The 25899-nt window shown below is 42.7% G+C and overlaps 1 long non-coding RNA gene and 1 pseudogene across 1 annotated transcript; one reads left to right on the top strand and one right to left on the bottom strand.

Annotated features, from left to right (window-relative positions):
- Positions 1–15: 15 nt before the first annotated feature.
- LOC139568261 (uncharacterized) lies at positions 16–16735 on the bottom strand (annotated as a pseudogene).
- Positions 16736–20148: 3413 nt separating this feature from the next.
- On the top strand, positions 20149–23266 carry LOC139568263 (uncharacterized). The gene is made up of 3 exons (XR_011673561.1): positions 20149–20368; positions 20951–21024; positions 22421–23266. It is a non-coding gene; the product is annotated as an uncharacterized lncRNA (long non-coding RNA).
- Positions 23267–25899: the final 2633 nt, after the last annotated feature.

Genomic DNA, 25899 nt, shown 5'->3' with positions numbered 1-25899 from the left:
TCAGCGATATACAAATTGGCTTAATTATTTATTTACCGACTAACTAAATAAGCACAGAAATACATAACAAACAGTAGATATTGGTTACTAACACAATGCATTGATAAGTCCCTAGTGGGCTAAACCGGTATGACGGCTTGGTAGACAATGGAAAGGGGTAGGGACAGATAAAAGAGTGGGAAAGACAAAATGGATTCACTACACAGTTGATAATTAATGAATTAAAATGCTAATCGTTTGCACATGAACCGCCGCTCCTTCGAGAATAATTGCAATGTATACATTTACGCCCATATGTCGTTGTTGTCTTCTCTGTTGGAATCCGGTCCGTCTGCTGGAGAGTCAGTTCATCAGAGTCTCTGGTTAACTTCCCCAGAAGTCACAATGTCTTTTGTGGTTGTAACTTCCTCAGTGGCTCTGGATAGTGTACAGTGGGTTAACTGCCTTGTTTAGGGGCAGAACGACAGATGTTTACATTGTCAGATCGGGGATTCAATCTAGCAACCTTTCGGTTACTGGCCCAACGCTCTATCCACTAGGCTACCACACCCCCTTGTGTGTTATTGCTTAAATAACATTGGTGGACAGTGGACAGTAATGACCAGAAAAAAACATTCGTTTAGGTGGGAGATGGTGCAGGTGACTGAAGCTCAAAGGAGGGTTAGGGTACATTTATCATTAGCTGAGCCATATACAGTCATAGAAACAGACAGCATATTTTTTTTATCCAGAGTCAATTACCTTCCTACAGAGAGTAAAGTCTAAAATCAACGACCCAGTTAAGTAATAGTCAGCATGTTTTTGTATTTATTGAATAACAGGGATTTAATGTGAAAGGTAAGTTGAAGATTGGTATGATTATGGAATGTTATGACGGTAAAAGTCTGGTTAATGTTTGTATAAAGATGAAAGTACACACAGTTCCGCTCATTGGGTTAGAGCATGGTGCTGGCCACAACAAGGTTAAAGGTTTAAAACCCGCTCGAACCAATTTCTCCTGCTCCTCTTCCTCCTCTCCTCTTCCATCTTCCCCCGCTCCTCTTCCATCTTCCTCCTCTCCTCTTCTATCTTCCTCCTCTCCTCCTGTCTCTCCTCTTCCATCTTCCTCGTCTCCTCTTCCGTCTTCCTCCTCTCCTCCTGTCTCTCCTCTTCCATCTTCCTTCTCTCCTCCTGTCTCTCCTCTTCTATCTTCCTCAATTCCTCCTCTCTTTTCATTTCCTCCTCTCTCCTCACCTCCTCTTCCCGTTTCCTGATCGCCTCCTCTTGTTTCTTCATTTCTTCCTCTTTTTTCTTCCTCTCCTCCTCTCTCTTCCTTTCCTCCTCCTCTTCGATCTTCCTCTGGACCTCCTGGTACATCTCGTTGGTGTAGTGTTGTCCTCCATTCCTCGTCACCATCTCATCTATCTTCTTCAGCAGCTCTGGGACTTGGTCAGGGTTGGCGCTACTGTCACTGTCATTGATGACAGAGTGATATCCACCTCCACATTTGCTGATGAGATCCTGGAGGTTAACACTTTCTCCTATAAACTGCTCAACAGATTTTTTTCTCAGCTGGTCTCCTCCAGTGAACAGCACCATGGTGTACTTTGAGGCTTCTTCTCCAAATTTCTCCTGGATCCACTTCACAGTGTTCTTCTCTTCGGGTGTGAACCTCCCCAGTCTGATCACCAACAGGAACACATGGGGTCCTGGGACTGACATATAGAAGCACCTTTCTAGTTCACATTTCATTTTCTCTATAGTCACTGATGTGTCAAAGAGTCCTGGCGTGTCAATCACATCAATCTTCCTTCCATCCACCTCTCCACTCTGTTTCTCACACTGAGCAGTCACAGACTCAGGGGAGGAGTCTTCTTTAAACCCCTCCCCACCCAGGATGGTATTTCCTGTTGCGCTCTTCCCTGCTCCAGTCTTCCCCACCAGAACTATCCTCAGATGAGCTAGACCAGTTTCTGTGAATAAAAACAAATAACATAGAGGCACCATTATATGCTGAATAAATTATCAAGTAAATTATTCAAATAATGTAATTTGCAGTACATAGTAATGTTGATGATTATAACAACAAAAAATGTACTTACTCTGTCTCTCTCTCTCCTCTTCCTCCTGTCTCCTCATCCTCCTGTCTCTCTCTCTCCTCTTCCTCCTGTCTCCTCATCCTCTCCTCCTCCTGTCTCCTCATCCTCTCCTCCTCCTGAGAGAGAGTGGGAGAGTAAAGAGAGAGAGAGAGAGGGAGGGAGGGAGTGAGGGAGGGAGGGAGGGAGGGAGGGAGGGAGGGAGGGAGGGAGGGAGGGAGGGAGGGAGAGAGGGAGGGAGGGAGGGAGAGAAAAGGTGGCACTAAAATGAGGAGTTGATCAGTTATGTTGCTATAAGTGAATGTTACACATACAGAACGAGAGGCTTTGAATCAGAGTGTCTTGTAAAGTACCAGTTTAAGGAGCACTTGATGGACAACGTCGTTTATTGACTGCTTGTGCCTCTCATATGTTCTCTCTGTCACAGTGAGGCAATCTGGATAATAAGCAAAAAGAGTTAACAACCAAATAGTCTCCTGTGACAGAACGCTGACATAAATGTCCAATCAGTATCTGGTCCTGGGTTCCAATACGAACAACCTAACAACATACCAAGGTATCCAAAAAGGTTAATGATCATGATTAATGACACCTGTTCCTCATCAAGTAACAGGGCAAAGTATAAACAACCTTCCTGTAGTCTCACCCAGGAAATGGGGTCTATTAGAAGGCTCTTGGTCCCAGCAATTCACCATGAGGTCCACCATCTCCCCCAGCCCACCAGCCTGGTCCCTGTCCACTGCCTCCAGAGGGGGCCTGTCGCCCAAGGGGACCCGGAACCTCACCATACTGGACTGGAGATCTACAGGAGAGTGACATAAGAGAACAAGAAAGTCTAAATAATAGTGAGAAGTGAGGGGTGAGCTGGAGGAGAGACGGAGAGGAAGACGTGTGTGTTAATGTGTGTGTTAATGTGTGTGTTAATGTGTGTGTTAATGTGTGTGTTAATGTGTGTGTTAACGTGTGTGTTTAGGTGTGTGTTAACATGTGTGTTTATGTGTGTGTTAATGTGTGTGTTAATGTGTGTGTTAACGTGTGTGTTTAGGTGTGTGTTAATGTGTGTGTTAATGTGTGTGTTAATGTGTGTGTTAATGTGTGTGTTAACGTGTGTGTTTAGGTGTGTGTTAACATGTGTGTTTATGTGTGTGTTAATGTGTGTGTTTAGGTGTGTGTTAATGTGTGTGTTTAGGTGTGTGTTAACGTGTGTGTTTAGGTGTGTGTTAATGTGTGTGTTTAGGTGTGTGTTAACGTGTGTGTTTAGGTGTGTGTTAACGTGTGTGTTTAGGTGTGTGTTAATGTGTGTGTTTAGGTGTGTGTTAACGTGTGTGTTAATGTGTGTGTTAATGTGTGTGTTAATGTGTGTTAACGTGTGTGTTTAGGTGTGTGTTTAGGTGTGTGTTAACGTGTGTGTTAATGTGTGTGTGCTTAACAGTGACACTACCACTTACGAGGGTTATCTGCATAATAGGGCTCTTTTCCAGTGAAGATGGACCACAGCAGTATGCCGTAACTGAGACAGAGGAAATAGAGAGAGTTAGCGAATGTCCACGGTGCTTTCTGAGTGCTGTCTCTCTGTGTGTTGTACCTGTAGATGTCAGTGGTGCTTTCTGAGTGCTGTCTCTCTCTGTGTTGTACCTGTAGATGTCAGTGGTGCTTTCTGAGTGCTGTCTCTCTCTGTGTTGTACCTGTAGATGTCAGTGGTGCTTTCTGAGTGCTGTCTCTCTCTGTGTTGTACCTGTAGATGTCAGTGGTGCTTTCTGAGTGCTGTCTCTCTCTGTGTTGTAGATGTCAGTGGTGCTTTCTGAGTGCTGTCTCTCTCTGTGTTGTACCTGTAGATGTCAGTGGTGCTTTCTGAGTGCTGTCTCTCTCTGTGTTGTACCTGTAGATGTCAGTGGTGCTTTCTGAGTGATGTCTCTCTCTGTGTTGTAGATGTCAGTGGTGCTTTCTGAGTGCTGTCTCTCTCTGTGTTGTACCTGTAGATGTCAGTGGTGCTTTCTGAGTGCTGTCTCTCTCTGTGTGTTGTACCTGTAGATGTCAGTGGTGCTTTCTGAGTGCTGTCTCTCTCTGTGTTGTACCTGTAGATGTCAGTGGTGCTTTCTGAGTGCTGTCTCTCTCTGTGTTGTAGATGTCAGTGGTGCTTTCTGAGTGCTGTCTCTCTCTGTGTGTTGTACCTGTAGATGTCAGTGGTGCTTTCTGAGTGCTGTCTCTCTCTGTGTTGTACCTGTAGATGTCAGTGGTGCATTCTGAGTGCTGTCTCTCTCTGTGTTGTACCTGTAGATATCGGTGGTGCATTCTGAGTGCTGTCTCTCTCTGTGTTGTACCTGTAGATGTCAGTGGTGCTTTCTGAGTGCTGTCTCTCTCTGTGTTGTACCTGTAGATGTCAGTGGTGCATTCTGAGTGCTGTCTCTCTCTGTGTTGTACCTGTAGATGTCAGTGGTGCTTTCTGAGTGCTGTCTCTCTCTGTGTTGTACCTGTAGATGTCAGTGGTGCTTTCTGAGTGCTGTCTCTCTCTGTGTTGTACCTGTAGATGTCAGTAGTGCTTTCTGAGTGCTGTCTCTCTCTGTGTGTTGTACCTGTAGATGTCAGTGGTGCTTTCTGAGTGCTGTCTCTCTCTCTGTGTTGTACCTGTAGATGTCAGTGGTGCTTTCTGAGTGCTGTCTCTCTCTGTGTGTTGTACCTGTAGATGTCAGTGGTGCTTTCTGAGTGCTGTCTCTCTCTGTGTGTTGTACCTGTAGATGTCAGTGGTGCATTCTGAGTGCTGTCTCTCTCTCTGTGTTGTACCTGTAGATGTCAGTGGTGCTTTCTGAGTGCTGTCTCTCTCTGTGTTGTACCTGTAGATGTCAGTGGTGCATTCTGAGTGCTGTCTCTCTCTGTGTTGTACCTGTAGATGTCAGTGGTGCTTTCTGAGTGCTGTCTCTCTCTGTGTTGTACCTGTAGATGTCAGTGGTGCTTTCTGAGTGCTGTCTCTCTCTGTGTTGTACCTGTAGATGTCAGTGGTGCTTTCTGAGTGCTGTCTCTCTCTGTGTTGTACCTGTAGATGTCAGTGGTGCTTTCTGAGTGCTGTCTCTCTCTGTGTTGTACCTGTAGATGTCAGTGGTGTTTTCTGAGTGCTGTCTCTCTCTGTGTTGTACCTGTAGATGTCAGTGGTGTTTTCTGAGTGCTGTCTCTCTCTGTGTTGTTCCTGTAGATGTCAGTGGTGCTTTCTGAGTGCTGTCTCTCTCTGTGTTGTACCTGTAGATGTCAGTAGTGCTTTCTGAGTGATGTCTCTCTCTGTGTTGTACCTGTAGATGTCAGTGGTGCTTTCTGAGTGCTGTCTCTCTCTGTGTTGTACCTGTAGATGTCAGTGGTGCTTTCTGAGTGCTGTCTCTCTCTGTGTTGTACCTGTAGATGTCAGTGGTGCTTTCTGAGTGCTGTCTCTCTCTGTGTTGTACCTGTAGATGTCAGTGGTGCTTTCTGAGTGCTGTCTCTCTCTGTGTGTTGTACCTGTAGATGTCAGTGGTGCATTCTGAGTGCTGTCTCTCTGTGTGTTGTACCTGTAGATGTCAGTGGTGCTTTCTGAGTGCTGTCTCTCTGTGTTGTACCTGTAGATGTCAGTGGTGCTTTCTGAGTGCTGTCTCTCTCTCTGTGTGTTGTACCTGTAGATGTCAGTGGTGCTTTGAGTGCTGTCTCTCTCTGTGTTGTACCTGTAGATGTCAGTGGTGCTTTCTGAGTGCTGTCTCTCTCTCTGTGTGTTGTACCTGTAGATGTCAGTGGTGCTTTCTGAGTGCTGTCTCTCTCTCTGTGTTGTACCTGTAGATGTCAGTGGTGCTTTCTAAGTGCTGTCTCTCTCTGTGTTGTACCTGTAGATGTCAGTGGTGCTTTCTGAGTGCTGTCTCTCTCTGTGTTGTACCTGTAGATGTCAGTGGTGCTTTCTGAGTGCTGTCTCTCTCTGTGTTGTACCTGTAGATGTCAGTGGTGCTTTCTGAGTGCTGTCTCTCTCTGTGTTGTACCTGTAGATGTCAGTGGTGCTTTCTGAGTGCTGTCTCTCTCTGTGTTGTACCTGTAGATGTCAGTGGTGCTTTCTGAGTGCTGTCTCTCTCTGTGTTGTACCTGTAGATGTCAGTGGTGCTTTCTGAGTGCTGTCTCTCTCTGTGTTGTACCTGTAGATGTCAGTGGTGCTTTCTGAGTGCTGTCTCTCTCTGTGTTGTAGATGTCAGTGGTGCTTTCTGAGTGCTGTCTCTCTCTGTGTTGTACCTGTAGATGTCAGTGGTGCTTTCTGAGTGCTGTCTCTCTCTGTGTGTTGTACCTGTAGATGTCAGTGGTGCTTTCTGAGTGCTGTCTCTCTCTGTGTTGTACCTGTAGATGTCAGTGGTGCTTTCTGAGTGCTGTCTCTCTCTCTGTGATGTACCTGTAGATGTCAGTGGTGCTTTCTGAGTGCTGTCTCTCTCTGTGTTGTACCTGTAGATGTCAGTGGTGCTTTCTGAGTGCTGTCTCTCTCTGTGTTGTACCTGTAGATGTCAGTGGTGCTTTCTGAGTGCTGTCTCTCTCTTTGTTGTACCTGTAGATGTCAGTGGTGCTTTCTGAGTCCTGTCTCTCTCTGTGTTGTACCTGTAGATGTCAGTGGTGCTTTCTGAGTGCTGTCTCTCTCTGTGTGTTGTACCTGTAGATGTCAGTGGTGCTTTCTGAGTGCTGTCTCTCTCTGTGTTGTACCTGTAGATGTCAGTGGTGCTTTCTGAGTGCTGTCTCTCTCTGTGTTGTACCTGTAGATGTCAGTGGTGTTTTCTGAGTGCTGTCTCTCTCTGTGTTGTACCTGTAGATGTCAGTGGTGTTTTCTGAGTGCTGTCTCTCTCTGTGTTGTTCCTGTAGATGTCAGTGGTGCTTTCTGAGTGCTGTCTCTCTCTGTGTTGTACCTGTAGATGTCAGTAGTGCTTTCTGAGTGATGTCTCTCTCTGTGTTGTACCTGTAGATGTCAGTGGTGCTTTCTGAGTGCTGTCTCTCTCTGTGTTGTACCTGTAGATGTCAGTGGTGCTTTCTGAGTGCTGTCTCTCTCTGTGTGTTGTACCTGTAGATGTCAGTGGTGCATTCTGAGTGCTGTCTCTCTCTGTGTTGTACCTGTAGATGTCAGTGGTGCTTTCTGAGTGCTGTCTCTCTGTGTTGTACCTGTAGATGTCAGTGGTGCTTTCTGAGTGCTGTCTCTCTCTGTGTTGTACCTGTAGATGTCAGTGGTGCTTTCTGAGTGCTGTCTCTCTCTGTGTTGTACCTGTAGATGTCAGTGGTGCTTTCTGAGTGCTGTCTCTCTCTGTGTTGTACCTGTAGATGTCAGTGGTGCTTTCTGAGTGCTGTCTCTCTCTGTGTTGTACCTGTAGATGTCAGTGGTGCTTTCTGAGTGCTGTCTCTCTCTGTGTTGTACCTGTAGATGTCAGTGGTGCTTTCTGAGTGCTGTCTCTCTCTGTGTTGTACCTGTAGATGTCAGTGGTGCTTTCTGAGTGCTGTCTCTCTCTGTGTGTTGTACCTGTAGATGTCAGTGGTGCTTTCTGAGTGCTGTCTCTCTCTGTGTTGTACCTGTAGATGTCAGTGGTGCATTCTGAGTGCTGTCTCTCTCTGTGTTGTACCTGTAGATGTCAGTGGTGCTTTCTGAGTGCTGTCTCTCTCTGTGTTGTACCTGTAGATGTCAGTGGTGCATTCTGAGTGCTGTCTCTCTGTGTGTTGTACCTGTAGATGTCAGTGGTGCTTTCTGAGTGCTGTCTCTCTCTGTGTTGTACCTGTAGATGTCAGTGGTGCTTTCTGAGTGCTGTCTCTCTCTGTGTTGTACCTGTAGATGTCAGTGGTGCTTTCTGAGTGCTGTCTCTCTCTGTGTTGTACCTGTAGATGTCAGTGGTGCTTTCTGAGTGCTGTCTCTCTCTGTGTTGTACCTGTAGATGTCAGTGGTGCTTTCTGAGTGCTGTCTCTCTCTGTGTTGTACCTGTAGATGTCAGTGGTGCTTTCTGAGTGCTGTCTCTCTCTCTGTGTGTTGTACCTGTAGATGTCAGTGGTGCTTTCTGAGTGCTGTCTCTCTGTGTGTGTTGTACCTGTAGATGTCAGTGGTGCTTTCTGAGTGCTGTCTCTCTCTCTGTGTTGTACCTGTAGATGTCAGTGGTGCTTTCTGAGTGCTGTCTCTCTGTGTTGTACCTGTAGATGTCAGTGGTGCTTTCTGAGTGCTGTCTCTCTCTGTGTTGTACCTGTAGATGTCAGTGGTGCTTTCTGAGTGCTGTCTCTCTCTCTGTGTTGTACCTGTAGATGTCAGTGGTGCTTTCTGAGTGCTGTCTCTCTGTGTTGTACCTGTAGATGTCAGTGGTGCTTTCTGAGTGCTGTCTCTCTCTCTGTGTTGTACCTGTAGATGTCAGTGGTGCTTTCTGAGTGCTGTCTCTCTCTGTGTTGTACCTGTAGATGTCAGTGGTGCTTTCTGAGTGCTGTCTCTCTCTGTGTGGTGTACCTGTAGATGTCAGTGGTGCTTTCTGAGTGCTGTCTCTCTCTCTGTGTTGTACCTGTAGATGTCAGTGGTGCTTTCTGAGTGCTGTCTCTCTCTGTGTTGTACCTGTAGATGTCAGTGGTGCTTTCTGAGTGCTGTCTCTCTCTGTGTTGTACCTGTAGATGTCAGTGGTGCTTTCTGAGTGCTGTCTCTCTCTGTGTTGTACCTGTAGATGTCAGTGATGCTTTCTGAGTGCTGTCTCTCTCTGTGTGTTGTACCTGTAGATGTCAGTGGTCCTTTCTGAGTGCTGTCTCTCTCTGTGTTGTACCTGTAGATGTCAGTGGTGCTTTCTGAGTGCTGTCTCTCTCTCTGTGTTGTACCTGTAGATGTCAGTGGTGCTTTCTGAGTGCTGTCTCTCTCTCTGTGTTGTACCTGTAGATGTCAGTGGTGCTTTCTGAGTGCTGTCTCTCTCTGTGTTGTACCTGTAGATGTCAGTGGTGCTTTCTGAGTGCTGTCTCTCTCTGTGGTGTACCTGTAGATGTCAGTGGTGCTTTCTGAGTGCTGTCTCTCTCTGTGGTGTACCTGTAGATGTCAGTGGTGCTTTCTGAGTGCTGTCTCTCTCTGTGTGTTGTACCTGTAGATGTCAGTGGTGCTTTCTGAGTGCTGTCTCTCTCTGTGTTGTACCTGTAGATGTCAGTGGTGCTTTCTGAGTGCTGTCTCTCTCTGTGTTGTACCTGTAGATGTCAGTGGTGCTTTCTGAGTGCTGTCTCTCTCTGTGTTGTACCTGTAGATGTCAGTGGTGCTTTCTGAGTGCTGTCTCTCTCTGTGTTGTACCTGTAGATGTCAGTGGTGCTTTCTGAGTGCTGTCTCTCTCTGTGTTGTACCTGTAGATGTCAGTGGTGCTTTCTGAGTGCTGTCTCTCTCTGTGTTGTACCTGTAGATGTCAGTGGTGCTTTCTGAGTGCTGTCTCTCTCTGTGTTGTACCTGTAGATGTCAGTTGTGCTTTCTGAGTGCTGTCTCTCTCTGTGTTGTACCTGTAGATGTCAGTGGTGCATTCTGAGTGCTGTCTCTCTGTGTGTTGTACCTGTAGATGTCAGTGGTGCTTTCTGAGTGCTGTCTCTCTCTGTGTTGTACCTGTAGATGTCAGTGGTCCTTTCTGAGTGCTGTCTCGCTGTGTGTTGTACCTGTAGATGTCAGTGGCTCGAGTTGGTTCATATGATGATTCAAAAGCCTCAGGGGGCATGTAGCTTAGAGTGCCTCCTTCTGTCCCAGGCTCCTCTCTGGGCGTCTTCAAAGCACTATGGGAGACTTCAGCAAGGCCAAAATCTGTAAGCTAGAGAGAGAGAGACAGCGAGAAAGAGAGTGAGCGTGTGAGAAAGAGAGAGAGAGAGAGAGAGATGGGCTTCACATAGACTAAACAGAAATAGTCATGTTCAGTAAATATGTATACTGCCAGTTGGTAGTGATGACTGCACATAGTTCAGACGTATCTCACCACTAGTAGAGACTCAGGATCTTGGGACTTGCCTTTGCATTAAGGTTGTCATCCAGTAGGACGTTATTGGGCTTCAGGTCGCGATGCAGAAGTGGCTGAGGGAGGTTGTGAAGGAAGTTAATTCCCAGAGCGATCTGGTGGGCCAGGCGGAAGGCCAGGGGCCAGGGTGGGGGGCCAGAGAGGCTGGCCTGGAGGGTGGCCAGTGAACCTATCTTCATTAACTCCATCACAATACCCAGCTGGGTGGAGAGGCCTCTACCTGGAGATGGAGGGCACCCCTGGTACACCCCCAGAATCCTCACCACATGGGGGCTCCCTCCCTTCTGCATATTTTTTACCTCCTTAAGCAGGGAAGTGCTAGAGCTGGAATGAGGTGTGTGTGTGGGGAGGGGGGGATAAAGACAGGGATTATAGTCCATGAGCCAGACCAACAAGTTATTGATCACATACTGCACACCCTTTTAGAAAGATTAGAGTCACAGCTATCCATCAGACTAATTTTCGGGAAAAGTTCAGGTCAACATAACTTTAGGTTACATATTAGAATAACCTGTATAAATTGCTTTAAAAAAGAAACATACATTTTAACTTTGTTTGACAAGTGGTACTGAAAGGTCATGAAATTACCTTTCAAATGATATATAACATAACCCACTTTGAAAGGACCAGCTACAACTATTGTTTAAAAATCAGCCATATTATGCCATTGACATTAGAATGTTGGAAGCTTTGCCATAGAATTCCACGAAGAGGGGAAGCTATGTTTTTGGATTGTACACTTTGTTGATAGAGGCACCGCATTTCACACACACGGCTAGAACAGGGTTTAAAAAAAGATTTGTAGATACAGGGCCATCACAGGATTTACACAATAACCCGACAGAAGACTCATTCCGATATGGCCGCCAAACAACTCAATGGGGTCTTATTGGATTCATTTTGAATGACCATACCTGTATGAAATATAATTGTAGTTCGCCCAATAATGTCTTAAAATGTCCATAGTGATGTAGAACACACAACCACATGACCCAGATATATAAAGATGTCACATTATGATGTCACATTAAGATGTCACATTATGATGTCACATTATGATGTCACTTTATGCTGTCACATTAAGATGTCACAATATGATGTCACATTATGATGTCACATTAAGATGTCACATTAAGATGTCACATTATGATGTCACACTATGACGTCACATTATGACGTCACATTATGACGTCACATTATGATGTCGCATTATGATGTCACATTATCCACAGAATTGTGGTGTCTTAAAAGCTGTACGAATTGATAACTTCTGAATATTTTACCTTCAAACCATTTAAAATGGATATGTACAAGTGAATAGTCATGGATGTGAGCTTATTCAAATGACATACAATGTTATCCTATCGACTGTTTTCATAAAAGGTTAATTAAAGAGCAGAAGCTCTGAATGATCCGTTCAGACTCCAGTTCTACCGACCTACAGGTTATGGAAAATGTGCTGCTTTAATATTGCACCAGTCGGTTTCCTCAACTAGAAAGCCTGCACTTCTATGTAAAACCCAACAACAACTAAAACACTTTAGTAAAAGCTACGGTAATGTCCGCAACAACAACAAAAAATATTAAATACTACAGTACACTACAATTAGCAAAAACACCAGATTAATTACTATGGTATATTAAACTATATTTTCTTTCACTACAGTGTTTATACTCTTAGAAAAAAAGGTGCTATCTAGAACCCTAAAATGGTGCTCTACAGACTGAGCTACACGGGACCAGTTTACCCTAGTATTTCACTGAGCTACACGGGACCAGTTTACCCCAGTATTTCACTGAGCTACACGGGACCAGTTTACCCCAGTATTTCACTGAGCTACACGGGACCAGTTTACCCCAGTATTTCACTGAGCTACACGGGACCAGTTTACCCCAGTATTTCACTGAGCTACACGGGACCAGTTTACCCCAGTATTTCACTGAGCTACACGGGACCAGTTTACCCCAGTATTTCACTGAGCTACACGGGACCAGTTTACCCCAGTATTTCACTGAGCTACACGGGACCAGTTTACCCCAGTATTACACTGAGCTACACGGGACCAGTTTACCCCAGTATTTCATGTGGGTGATCAAATAAAACCACACTGAGATTTTAAGTCACACAGCAGGGTGTCAGCGATGTGCACGCCGAGGGATTTTAAGCTTTTCATCCTCTCTACTGTGGCCCTGTCGATGTGGAGGATCTCTGTTGTCTCCTGAAGTCTACGATCAGCTCCTTCGTTTTGTTGAAGTTTAGGGAAAGGTTATTTTCCTGGCACCTCTCTGCCAGGACACTCACCTCTTCCCTGTAGGCTGTCCTCATTGGTGGTTATCAGGCCTACCACTGTTGTGATGTCAGCAAACTTGATGATTGGGTTGGAGTCATACGTGGTCACACAGTCATGGGTGAACAGGGAGTACAGGAAGGGGCTGAGCTTGCACCCTTGTGGGGCCCCCATGTTGAGGATCAGTGTGGCAGAGGTGTTGTTACTTCCTTCCAGGACCCAGTTTCACAGGACGGGGTTTGGACCCAGAGTCCTGAGTTTAGTGATGAGCTTGGAGGGCACTATGGTGTTGAAGGCTGAGCTGTAGTCGATGGACAACATTCTTAGCATAGATTCCGATTGGTCAGACCATCATTGAACAGTCCTTACCACGGGTACTTACTGTTTAGGTTTCTGCCTATAGGAAGGGAGGAGCAAAATGGGATTTGCTGAAGGGAGGGCATGGAAGGGCCTTGTAGCCTTCCTGGAAGGGGGAGTAGTAATAGTCAAGATCCAAGAGTAGCAGAGGAGGTGTTTATAAAACGTTGGCAGCATTTGTCAGATTTCCTTTGTTAAAGTCCCCAGATATAATAAATAAGGCATCAGGAAACGCGGTTTCCAGTTTGCACAAAGTCCAGTGTAGTTCATTGAGAGCCGTCGCAGTGGGGTGTGTGTGAGGGGGGGGGTACACAGCAGTGACGATGACCGAAGAAGGTTGGGAGGTAATACAGGCACCGTTTGATGGTGAGGTATTCCAGATCGAGAGAACAAAAGGACTTGACTTCTTGTACGTTACTACGGTGACTTAATCATGAAACAAACACCTCCTATTATTTTTCCCCAGAGGGTTCTTTCTTCCTGTCCGTGTGATGGACGGAGAACCCCGCTGGCTGAATGGACGGGGACAGTATATCCGGAGAGAGTGATGATTACGTAAAACAGAGTCCCTGATATCTTTCTGTACCCCAGGGGAAAATACTGTACCCTAACCGTAACCTCATCTCTAAGAGTGTAGATTCACCCCTTCCACATATTCTAGACTGACCCTTCAGCCCTGCGTCTACAGATGCTTTTTAAACCCTGTTCTAGCTGTGTGTGAAATGTGGTGCCTCTATCACCAAAGTTACAATACAAAAACATAGCTTCCTCTCTTCGTGGAATGTCAATGGTACAATTTTCGCAATGTTTTAATAGTTGTAGCTGGTATTTTCAAAGTAGGTTATATTACATATAAGTTGAAAGGTAATTTCATGATCTTTTAGAACTACTTGTATGAGGGTTTTTTCTTGGTTAAAGCAATTTATACAGGTCATTCTGATGTGTACCCTAGAGGTCAAAGGTAACATTTCTGTTGACCTGAACATTCCGAAAATGTGTCTGACGGATAGCTGTGAATCTTAGCTTTCCAATGATGAGGGAATACGTGATCAGTAACTTCTTGTATACTGGCATTGTTTGTCATAGGGTAAAATCCCTATGGGAACAATGGATGGGATGGATGAATAAAAGAGTGATAACACAGAGAAAATGGATGGGATGGATGAATAAAAGAGTGATAACAGAGAAAAGCTCCCATTGCTACACTGCTATCACACTTTTTCAAACTTGAGGGAATTAGACCTTCAACAAAAATCTCTATGAGACATCGTCACCCCAAGTGAGCCGGTCCGACCCCCCTGGCTCATGAACTAGAGCAGGGGTGTCAAACGCATTCCATGGAGGGCCTAGTGTCTGCAGGTTTTTGTCCTTTCAATGAAGACCTAGACAACCAGGTGTGGGGAGTTCCTTACTAATTAGTGACCTTAATTCATAAATTACGTACAAGGGAGGAGTGAAAACCTACAGACACTCGGGCCCTCTGTGGAATGAGTTTGACACACGGACTAGAACCTTAACGAAACCTTTACTTCCCCTAGTGGTACCTTGACGTAAATACATTTGACCTAAGAGCAACAACAACAACAAAAATATTTAACAAAGACTGTAGGGGCAGCACTTTAAACCAGAAATAAATTACAGATTGCAATTTTAATCAAAATGGTTGACATCATTAAAACATATACACTACCGTTCAAAAGTTTGGGGTCACTTAGAAATGTCCTTGTTTTTGAAAGAAAAGCACATTTTTTGTCAGTTAAAATAACATCAAATTGATTAGAAATACAGTGCAGACATTGTTAATGTTGTAAATGCCTAATCCAACCCACAAATGCTGATGCTCCAGATACTCAGCTAATCTAAAGAAGGCCAGTTTTATTGCTTCTTTAATCAGGACAACAGTTTTCAGCTGTGCTAACATAATTGCAAAAGGGTTTTTCTAATTATCAATTAGCCTTTTAAAATTATAAACTTGGATTAGCTAACACAACGTGCTATTTGAACACAGGAGTGATGGTTGCTGATAATGGGCCTCAGTACGCCTATGTAGATATTCCATTAAAAATCAGCTGTTTCCAGCTACAATAGTCATTTACAACATTAATAATGTCTACACTGTATTTCTGATCAATTTGATGTTATTTTAATGGACAAAAAAATGTGCTGTTCTTTCAAAAATAAGGACATTTCTAAGTGACCCCAAACTTTTGAACGGAACGGTAGTATATATTATTTTTTAAATGTAATACAGTTCTATTAGTTTTCTTTCATATTGGCCAGGGCCCTTATTTGGAGATTGTGAATGCACCGGAGCAAACAGAATGAACATATTGTCTTATGCACGGCTGTGGGATGGTCATATTTACCCATCATCATAATGCAGCAACTTGATGGCCACATCAAACCTCCACTTTATATGCCTGGCCTTGTGGATCTGTCCAAATCCCCCTCCACCAATCACTTCCCAGTCCTGCAGGCTGTCATTCCCCATCAAGTCCAGTGCCGGGCTGCTGGGCAGCGGCAGCGCCATCTTTCATTAAAAAAAATATTTAAAAACACTGATGTTAAATACTTTACCTAAGACTTATCAAAATAGCATGAAAACATTTACAGTCAAGATATGGAGTTGATACAAAAAGTAGATAACAGACTATTGCAACAGTTATTTGGCCTAATTAGTTTGTTTATATATATATATATATAGTTTAATTGACAGTTTAATTGTTTAGACTCTGTGTTGGGATTCGCATGCCAATAACCTGTGAAATGAACCTTTCGCTTCACTTCAGTATCATGTCCTAAAGGTCGTGTTCCCCTGCTCAGCGGTTGCATTCATCAACCAATGGTTGAGTAGCATATCATCAACTGTGCCGTTGGGCACCAGATTGCTATAACATATGATGTGGTCAGCTGATATATAAAATAGCTATCCAGCCGTTGTAAGATCTGGCACGTGTCAGTAATGTCTGACCAATGGAACATGACCATCATTTATTTAAAATGCAGTCATTTAATATAATATATATATATATATATATATACAATTACATTCATATTGGGTGCGGGGGTTCTGAATTAATGTAAATTTAGAAAATGCAAAAAGATAGTTGTTTTAGACCGGCAAACTGTGGAAAAAGAGACATCATACAGCTGGTGGGAGTTGTAGTTCCTGTTTGTAGTTCTAAATAAACAAATGTAACTTTTCGGCTTCGCGCTTCTTCTTGGGAGTCAAATACAGAGTTTCGAAACCCAGAGGTGCAAGACTAGACTTCCGGGAAAGATTGCGATACACACCAAACAGACCAGCCCGGGGTTTGGGGTTTCAGAAGTCAATTAGAGAAGTGAAAGATTCTTCCGAAGTTGTTAACTTTCTCGAAATCTAAAGGCACAACCTAGATTGGAGCCAATGTCTTAAGTAGTTGAACATGGTATTATTTCAACCTCTGAAAGTAAAAACGGACACGTTTTCATTTTCGAAAAAAACTTTATATTGAAGTAGTGCCTTTGATTTGACGGTCCGCACATGCGCAGTTTGCGTTAGACTAGATGACGTCATCAGTTTGAATAGTTTCATACTGTACGGTCTTTGTCAAATACTCTAAAAACCGGCAAATAAAAGTAAATTCACCCGGAAACACTTACACGTTTTAATATTTCTCTTAACATGATCGCGTTTTCATGTCTTTGACAATGCAAACTTTTAGACTAATTTTTAGCGTACAAAATAAAAATACGGAAGTTACATTTCAGGATCTGACAGTTTCTTCGAGGTAAATAATGTAAATGTTATTCAATAGAAAATGTTATTAGCGATCATTATGAAACAACCACGTACCTGCATTTGGTGTGATTTGTTGAAACTGATGGTTAATCGCGTGCAAATCGATGTCGGCTTCTTGGTTCAGTTTAGCGAAGCGTGAATTACTCGCTGATAGTTTATTGGAAAAGAGTCTGGCTGCTCTGTGTCTGGGAGTAGTGGGGATTTCCACTCTTATGCCATTTTCTATCACGTCATTTCTGGTGAAATATAATTCTTGTAGGATTTACTGATTCTGTTACACATAAAGGCAACAACAATAACAACATTGTTGAGATTTGTAGTGACCTGATATTAGCCTTTAGCTGTTGGGAGGACAGTCCCTGGGTTCGTGCCCCAGCTGGGGCTCACTATTTTTGTGTTCATAAATGATTCTTTGATCGTGTATATTTGTTTGATCTAGACATGCACAGTGCTTAATTTGAGCCGGATCCGGTACATCTACATGAGAAAGAAAATCACTGTTTGTAATGTAAAAGATTATAATAAAAGCAACCAGAGTTAATTTGAGTTGTCCCCTCATTACCTAATTATCCTGCCCCCTAAAAAAAACGTAATTGTGAAACGTAGATGTTCAGCCCGCGCCTGATATTCTTAAAATTCATTCGTGTTGGTCCGGCCCGGTCTTATGGTTTGCGCAATATTATAAACTATGTTTTTGAGACCAACGCGTGGCCGTTGCTGCGGTGAGAGAGAGATCTATGATCTCGCTCCCTCTTTCTGCTCTAATAGACACGCAACTCTCATCTCTTAACGGTTGCACTTCATCATTTATACACTTATAGAATCATACCGCGGCAAGGTGCTGGAGGAGCTGCAGCACCCCTGATTCATTTAAATACATTTGCCGAAGTTATAAAATTACTGCTATCTGTTCAGAAAGAAATTCAGTTATTCTGAATACTACACCAGGAGTAGGTCTATAATTTAGCCACAGAAGAACAATAGCTTTTTAAAACAATATCCTAGCTGTGGATTGTGTTTGTGTAGCCCAATCATAAGGCATATAGACCTAATCCAGGAACGCGCGGCAAATCTGTCAGTGAACAGCATGCAGCCAGAACAAACCTTTACCAATATTTCAAATAGGCAACAATCGCAGGAAAACACAGGTTGGAAAGCAAATGTCTCCTGCTTAAAACAGAAGACTCTACTCTGACTGTAGGCTAACAAAATATTGTATAAACTTCCAAGTAGGCCTAATGAGCAAACATTGTTTTACAAAGTAATACAAAAGAGAAGAGGCTTTTGACAAGAGACTATTGGCCATCGCCAATGAGTGAGCTGTGCATCATTGGGTGAGTCAGTGAAAGTGGAAAGCTTTTCTAGCTCAGGAGGTTGGTGGCACCTTAAATTAGGGAGGACGGGTTTGTGTTAATGGCTGGAGCGGAATCAGTGGAACGGTATCAAACACATCAAACACATGGTTTCCATGGTTTCCAGGTGTTTGTTGCCATTCCATTGGCTCCGTCCCAGACATTATTATGAGCCGTCCTCCCCTCAGCAGCCTCCACTGTTTTCTAGGACTATCATTTCCTCCTTATATTGTACAATATGTCACACCTAGGCCTAGGTTATTGATATAGTCAAGACAAGTTTACTTTATAGATCTCAGTTTGCAAGTGTCAAAGTAGCCTGTCGTAGTCCCGTGTGGCTCAGTTGGTAGAGCATGGCGCTTGCAACGCCAGGGTTGTGGGTTCATTCCCCACGGGGGACCAGGATGAATATGTATGAACTTTCCAATTTGTAAGTTGCTCTGGATAAGAGCGTCTGCTAAATGACTTAAATGTAATTTAGATAATTTGTGCGGAATAAAAAATTATTCTGCCAGTCTCCAGCCATATAAAATGAGTTAGAATTGCATGAAATGTGTTCATAAAATGCAAAAGGCATTTCTTCCCGGACCCAAGTAACATATATAAACGCCATGAGCGCAACTTCTGTAAGTGTAACTCTACTTTAATGCCACGATGCAAATGCTATGATGTGCAATGCTTTATTATGAAGGAAATATTGTTTTTCATCTGTTCCGTTACCTCAGAGCCCCTCAGGTCCTGTTCTGTTCTGGCACCACCCGATGTACAACTTAAACACTGGTCATGTTCTGTTCTGGCACCACCCGATGTACAACTTAAACACTGGTCATGTTCTGTTCTGGCACCACCCGATGTACAACTTAAACACTGGTCATGTTCTGTTCTGGCACCACCCGATGTACAACTTAAACACAGGTCATGTTCTGTTCTGGCACCACCCGATGTACAACTTAAACACTGGTCCTGTTCTGTTCTGGCACCACCCGATGTACAACTTAAACACTGGTCATGTTCTGTTCTGGCACCACCCGATGTACAACTTAAACACTGGTCATGTTCTGTTCTGGCACCACCCGATGTACAACTTAAACACTGGTCATGTTCTGTTCTGGCACCACCCGATGTACAACTTAAACACTGGTCATGTTCTGTTCTGGTACCACCCGATGTACAACTTAAACACTGGTCATGTTCTGTTCTGGCACCACCCGATGTACAACTTAAACACTGGTCATGTTCTGTTCTGGTACCACCCGATGTACAACTTAAACACGGGTCATGTTCTGTTCTGGCACCACCCGATGTACAACTTAAACACTGGTCCTGTTCTGTTCTGGCACCACCCGATGTACAACTTAAACACTGGTCCTGTTCTGTTCTGGCACCACCCGATGTACAACTTAAACACTGGTCATGTTCTGTTCTGGCACCACCCGATGTACAACTTAAACACTGGTCCTGTTCTGTTCTGGCACCACCCGATGTACAACTTAAACACTGGTCATGTTCTGTTCTGGCACCACCCGATGTACAACTTAAACACTGGTCATGTTGTTGTTATTGTTGTTGTTATTGTACACTGTGATGGTTTTACAGGGTAGGATAGAGGCTTATCATTGGCCTGGCCATAACTCCTGTCACACAATATCTGAATACTTTAAATAATTGAATTTAAGTTAAAGGTCGGGTGAAAACACAACGAAATGCCTTTCACGTCATCCACTTTTTACAAAACCAATCGTTGTTTGCTTGAAATGACGTAGAAACAACGTTGATGCAACCAGTGGGTTGAATCAGGATTATCTGATCATGTGTTTTTGGTGAACTAGTCATAAATTCTGGTTAATGTTATTTTTAAGGATTTTACAGGGTAGGATAAAGGCCTTTAATTCAGTGGCCTGGCCTGTAACTCTCGTCACACAATATCTGAATACTTGGTCAGATGAAAATCAGGGAAAGATATTTCTGGATGAATCTCATCCGGATGTTTTAATCCCTTCATGACTAACAGGTTCAGACCCATATCAGGACTGACTTCACAGAAGTAGGTTAGCACTGGGGATGAATATGAGAGTTTCATCTCTCTTTAAAATAATCAATATATTCTCTGTTTCTTTTCTCTCTTTATTGGGATTTTATTCACTTCCAAATGATTCATAATTAAAGTTCGATAATCGCATCAAGAAACATGATCCATCACCAAAGCCCTTCCATCTATACACATCAGAATAGGTGTTATTATCCTGTGTTAATAATGGTTTGTATCTGTCACTTAGCAGTAGTGAACTATGAATGGGGGTGGTGCCTCTCATCTTGGTTTCAGTTCAGGGAAAATGAAACTTAAATCCTCACCATGACAATATCATCAACTAAGGCAGCAGAGACAGACGGAACAAAGTAACAGACACCGCTATATCTCGGCCACCTTCTTCCTCCGCAGATGCAGATATTCGGATTTGGTAGATTGAGAAGCAGTGGAAAACAGAAAGGAAAACGCTGCACACTTTTCCATGAGTTTGCCTACAACTCCAGTGCCTGCGGAAAGTGCTTGGACGTGCGTATGTTCTTCCGTTTTGAGTTTGAGAAGCAGCCCATGCAAAACAACACACACAGTATCTTTAACTTAAACTGAAGGATTTTAATGGGGATTTTTTAATTATTTTTACTTTGATTGAAGCAAGGATGAATCAATAGACTCGTTGTTTATTGTGAAACAGTCTGTTCTGTTTAAATCTGTTATTGTGTTCTATGTTTATTCTGTTCTATATTTATTATCTTCTGTCCTGTGTTTATTCTGTTCTATGTTAATTATGTTCTGTGTTTATTATGTTCTATGTTTATTCTTCTCTATGATCTATGTTTATTCTGTTCTATTTTCTGTGTTTATTATGTTCTATGTTCTATGTGTATTCTTCTCTGATCTATGTTTATTATGTTCTATGTTCTATGTGTATTCTTCTCTGATCTATGTTTATTATGTTCTATGTTCTATGTGTATTCTTCTCTGATCTATGTTTATTTTGTTCTATGTTTTATGTTTATTCTGTTCTATTTTCTATGTTTACTCTGTTCTATGTTCATTGTTTAACTAGTAAACAACCTCACTTCGTTGTCTAATTTCTGTGCTTTATTGTAGACACCCTCTTCATTGAGTTGAATTGAGTTCAGGATCAACAACAGAGGAAAAGTACAACAACATGACGACTTCAGGTGAGTGCTTTACCGTGATTAAAACCCAAACTTCCCTATCCTATAGGAGAGGACAGTTCAGTAGTGATGCTGTACTATTGTAGTGTAACAGCTTCCCTATAGGAGAGGACAGTTCAGTAGTGATGCTGTACTATTGTAGTGTAACAGCTTCCCTATCCTATAGGAGAGGACAGTTCAGTAGTGATGCTGTACTATTGTAGTGTAACAGCTTCCCTATCCTATAGGAGAGGGCAGTTCAGTAGTGATGCTGTACTATTGTAGTGCAACAGCTTCCCTATCCTATAGGAGAGGACAGTTCAGTAGTGATGCTGTACTATTGCAGTGTAACAGCTTCCCTGTCATATAGGAGAGGACAGTTCAGTAGTGATGCTGTACTATTGTAGTGTAACAGCTTCCCTATCATATAGGAGAGGACAGTTCAGTAGTGATGCTGTACTATTGCAGTGTAACAGCTTCCCTATCCTATAGGAGAGGACAGTTCAGTAGTGATGCTGTACTATTGTAGTGTAACAGCTTCCCTATCATATAGGAGAGGACAGTTCAGTAGTGATGCTGTACTATTGTAGTGTAACAGCTTCCCTATCCTATAGGAGAGGACAGTTCAGTAGTGATGCTGTACTATTGTAGTGTAACAGCTTCCCTATAGGAGAGGACAGTTCAGTAGTGATGCTGTACTATTGTAGTGTAACAGCTTCCCTATCCTATAGGAGAGGACAGTTCAGTAGTGATGCTGTACTATTGTAGTGTAACAGCTTCCCTATCCTATAGGAGAGGGCAGTTCAGTAGTGATGCTGTACTATTGTAGTGCAACAGCTTCCCTATCCTATAGGAGAGGACAGTTCAGTAGTGATGCTGTACTATTGCAGTGTAACAGCTTCCCTGTCATATAGGAGAGGACAGTTCAGTAGTGATGCTGTACTATTGTAGTGTAACAGCTTCCCTATCATATAGGAGAGGACAGTTCAGTAGTGATGCTGTACTATTGCAGTGTAACAGCTTCCCTATCCTATAGGAGAGGACAGTTCAGTAGTGATGCTGTACTATTGTAGTGTAACAGCTTCCCTATCATATAGGAGAGGACAGTTCAGTAGTGATGCTGTACTATTGTAGTGTAACAGCTTCCCTATCCTATAGGAGAGGACAGTTCAGTAGTGATGCTGTACTATTGTAGTGTAACAGCTTCCCTATCATATAGGAGAGGACAGTTCAGTAGTGATGCTGTACTATTGTAGTGTAACAGAATGGGGAACATAGAACTGACAGAGATGCCAAAGGAAAAGATAACCACTTGTTTTGTTTTTATTCTTTCAAGAATCATTAAATGACAGATCTGCTGAATACTGTAAAATGCAGCAGATTCTAAATGATTAATACTCGGTGTGTATGTGTGTCACAGCTCCTGATATGCCAGATTGTGGGCCGATGGTGGTTACTGTTGGATTGTTGACGTTGATCATTGGAATCGTTGTTGGAGTGAAACTGAAGGAGGCCACAGACCAGTTCATTCAGCAACATAAATGGAAGCTCATTGCCTTTGTCACTGTTTTTATTGTTGTTTCTATCATGGTGCTTCTGAACTTGAAGAAACAGGAAGTTTAGAGGGATACTGAAGCATGGCTCCTACAATTAGCAAACACTTCTCAGTCAGTCACACAAAACTATTGAATGAATGACTGATTTGTACGTTGTTATGTACATTTGTTATACATAGCAATAAAATACTTTTCCAAAAATGCATGTGTCCATTGTTGATGAAAAAGGGGCTGCAGATATCCTAGCTGTTGAGATTGTTGGGCCAGTAACTGAAAGGTTGCTGGTTTGAATCCCCAACCCGACTAGGTGAAAGATCTGCCGATGTGCCCTTGAGCAGGGCACCTAATTCCTCCTGCAAGTCGCTCTGGATAAGAACATCTGCTAAATGACTGAACTGTAAACAACATTTGGAAAAAGTGATTCATAGTTGGCTAGATGTATTTGTCTAAGGTTGTATTTGTCATCCCATTTTAATGTGAAGAAGATCCCTTTCCATCTCTGGCCATCTGTGTACTCGTACTTTTCTTGTACTTTGTCACTATGTGTGATTTATAGTTGTAAGTGCCTTATAGATCAGTTGGACATAGACTTAATATGTTTTCTAACCACTCAGTTGAATGCATGTTTCTCTTCAACTCATTTGTTTCTGGTCATCAACATGTCAGTATCTCCAGGGCTCATTGAAACAAATAAAGCAGATTTTAACTAACGCGGTCTATTATTTTAGATATTGACCTTTAAACTTCAACCCAGTGACTAAAGAGATGTAGTAAAAAAAGCATTTCAATTCTAAAAACACAAACACAAGTATAACAGTATCATGTTAAATCATAGTTTAAACACAATAAACACACGTTGCATTATTCTGACAAGACAAACTCATAGTTGATGATTTGTTAGCACACACACTAGGTTATTTGTTTCAGGAAACAGAAATATACTTGAAAAGTTGTAAATGAAACAAAGAAAATAAACATACAAGGAAGGTTGAGGACTGGTTTGAAAGATGATCCAGTCCCATCAACTACAGCAGATGGCATCATATACAATGCCTTGGGAAAGGATTCAGACCCCTTGACCTTTTCCACATTTTGTTAGGTTACAGACTTATTCTAAAATTGATTGAATTGTTTTTTCCCTCATGAATCTACACACAATACCCATAATGAAAAAGCAAACACAGGTTTTTAGATTTTTTTTGCTAATTTATTGATAATAAAAAACTGAAATATCACATTTACATAAGAATTCACCAATTACAGCCTTGAGTCTTCTATCTTGAGTCTTCTACAAGCTTGGCACACCTGTATTTGGGGAGTTTATCCCATTTGTCACTGCAGAGCCCCATTTTCCCATGCTTCACCGTAGGGATGGTGCCAGGTTTCCTCCAGTTGTGAGGCTTGGCAATCAGGCCAGAGAATCTTGTTTCTCATGGTCTGAGAGTCTTAAGGGGTCTTTTGGTAAACTCCAATTGGTCTGTCATGTGCCTTTTACTGAGGAGTGGCTTCCGTCTGGCCACTCTACCATAAAGGCCTGATTGGTGGAGTACTATAGAGATGGTTGTCCTTCTGGAAGGTTCTCCTATCTCTACAGAAGAGCTCTATAGCTCTGTCAGAGTGACCATTGGATTCTTGGTCACCTCCTTGACCAAGGCCCTTTTCCCCTGATTGCTCATTTTGGTCTGGCTGCCAGCTCTAGGAAGAGTCTTGGTGTTTCCAAACTTTTTCCATTTAAGACCTGTTTTCGCTTTGTCTTTATGGGGTATTGTGATGTCATCGTGGGGTATTGTGATGTCATCGTGGGGTATTGTGATGTCATCGTGGGGTATTGTGTGTAGATTGCTGAGGACATGTTTTTATTTAATCCATTTTAGAATAAGTCTGTAACGTAACAAAATGTGGAAAAGTCAAGGGGTCTGAATACTTTCCGAATGCACTGTACCTGTGTAAAAGTCAGTTTAGCTTACAAAACACTTGCTTAGCAACCGGACACCAACACAAAAATAAGGTAAATGTTCCAATATTTGCATAACCCTTGTGATTTAAGGGCATCGATGAGGGTTATTGAATCAAGATCAAATCCTCTGATCTCTTCCAGCTCATTAATGATAGAATGTTCATATGTGAAGGTTACTGAGAGGCCAGTATGTTTGGCAATGACACGGATTATAAGCCGGCCTCCTTCAGCTCTCTTGTCTGCCTCACAGATACCCAGGTGAAGTAGACTTTCAGAAGGATGTTTGTGTTGTGGAGGTACATGTGGGTTTCTTCCCAAAAGGCACCCTATTCCCTTTATAGTGCACTAGGGTCCTGGTAGAAAGTAGTGAACTAGGGTCCTGGTAGAAAGTAGTGCACTAGGGTCCTGGTAGAAAGTAGTGAACTAGGGTCCAGGTAGAAAGTAGTGCACTAGGGTCCTGGTAGAAAGTAGTGCACTAGGGTTCTGGTAGAAAGTAGTGCACTAGGGTCCTGGTAGAAAGTAGTGCACTAGGGTCCTGGTAGAAAGTAGTGCACTAGGGTCCTGGTAGAAAGTAGTGCAGTATTAAGGGAATATGGTGCCATTTATGACTCATGCTACATGTGCCGATGTCTTTTCTAAATCCAACACAACACATCCCTGAGTACCACTCTTAATATTTTCAAGCATGGTGATGGCTGCATCATGTTATGAGTATGCTTGTATTTGAATTCACCTCTCAGCAGGACAACAACCTAAAACAAAAGGCCAAATATACCCTGGAGCTGCTCACCAAGTCAACATTAAATGTTCCTCAGTGGCCTAGTTCCAGTTTTGACTTAAACAGGCTGGAAAATCTATAGCAAGACTTGAAAATGGCTGTCTACATCAACCAACTTGACAGAGCTTGAAGAATTAAAAAAACGAATCATGTGTGCAAATAGTATACAATCCAGGTGTGTAAAGCTCTTAAAGACTTACCCAGATAGACTACAGCTGTAATCGCTGCCAAAGATGATTCGAAAATATATTTACTCAGGGAGCTGAAAACGTATGTATGTGTAATATTTCTGCATTTTGTTTTTAATACATTTGCAAAAATCTCTAAAAACAAGTTTTCACTTTGTCATTGTGGGGTAAGTGTGTAGATGGGTGATACAATTTTCAATTCAGTTTTTAATACAACAAAATGTGGAATACTTTCTGAACAGGAAGAGGAGAAGAAGTTAAGAGAAGATCAAAATAAAATGGAAGAAAGAGAAAGTCTGAAGTCGGAAATAACAAACTTTAAAAGCCTTTTTAAAGCTGTATTTAAAAAAACACTACAAGTTTGCATTTTCTGCATTGCAGGAAAATTCTCAGCAATAAAGAGTGATAATATTAAGATCC

This window comes from Salvelinus alpinus, chromosome 2 (genome assembly GCF_045679555.1).
Source record: "Salvelinus alpinus chromosome 2, SLU_Salpinus.1, whole genome shotgun sequence".
NCBI lineage: Eukaryota > Metazoa > Chordata > Actinopteri > Salmoniformes > Salmonidae > Salvelinus > Salvelinus alpinus.
The sequence above is the reverse complement of the archived record's forward strand: the minus strand, read 5'-3'. Positions and strand labels throughout refer to the sequence as shown.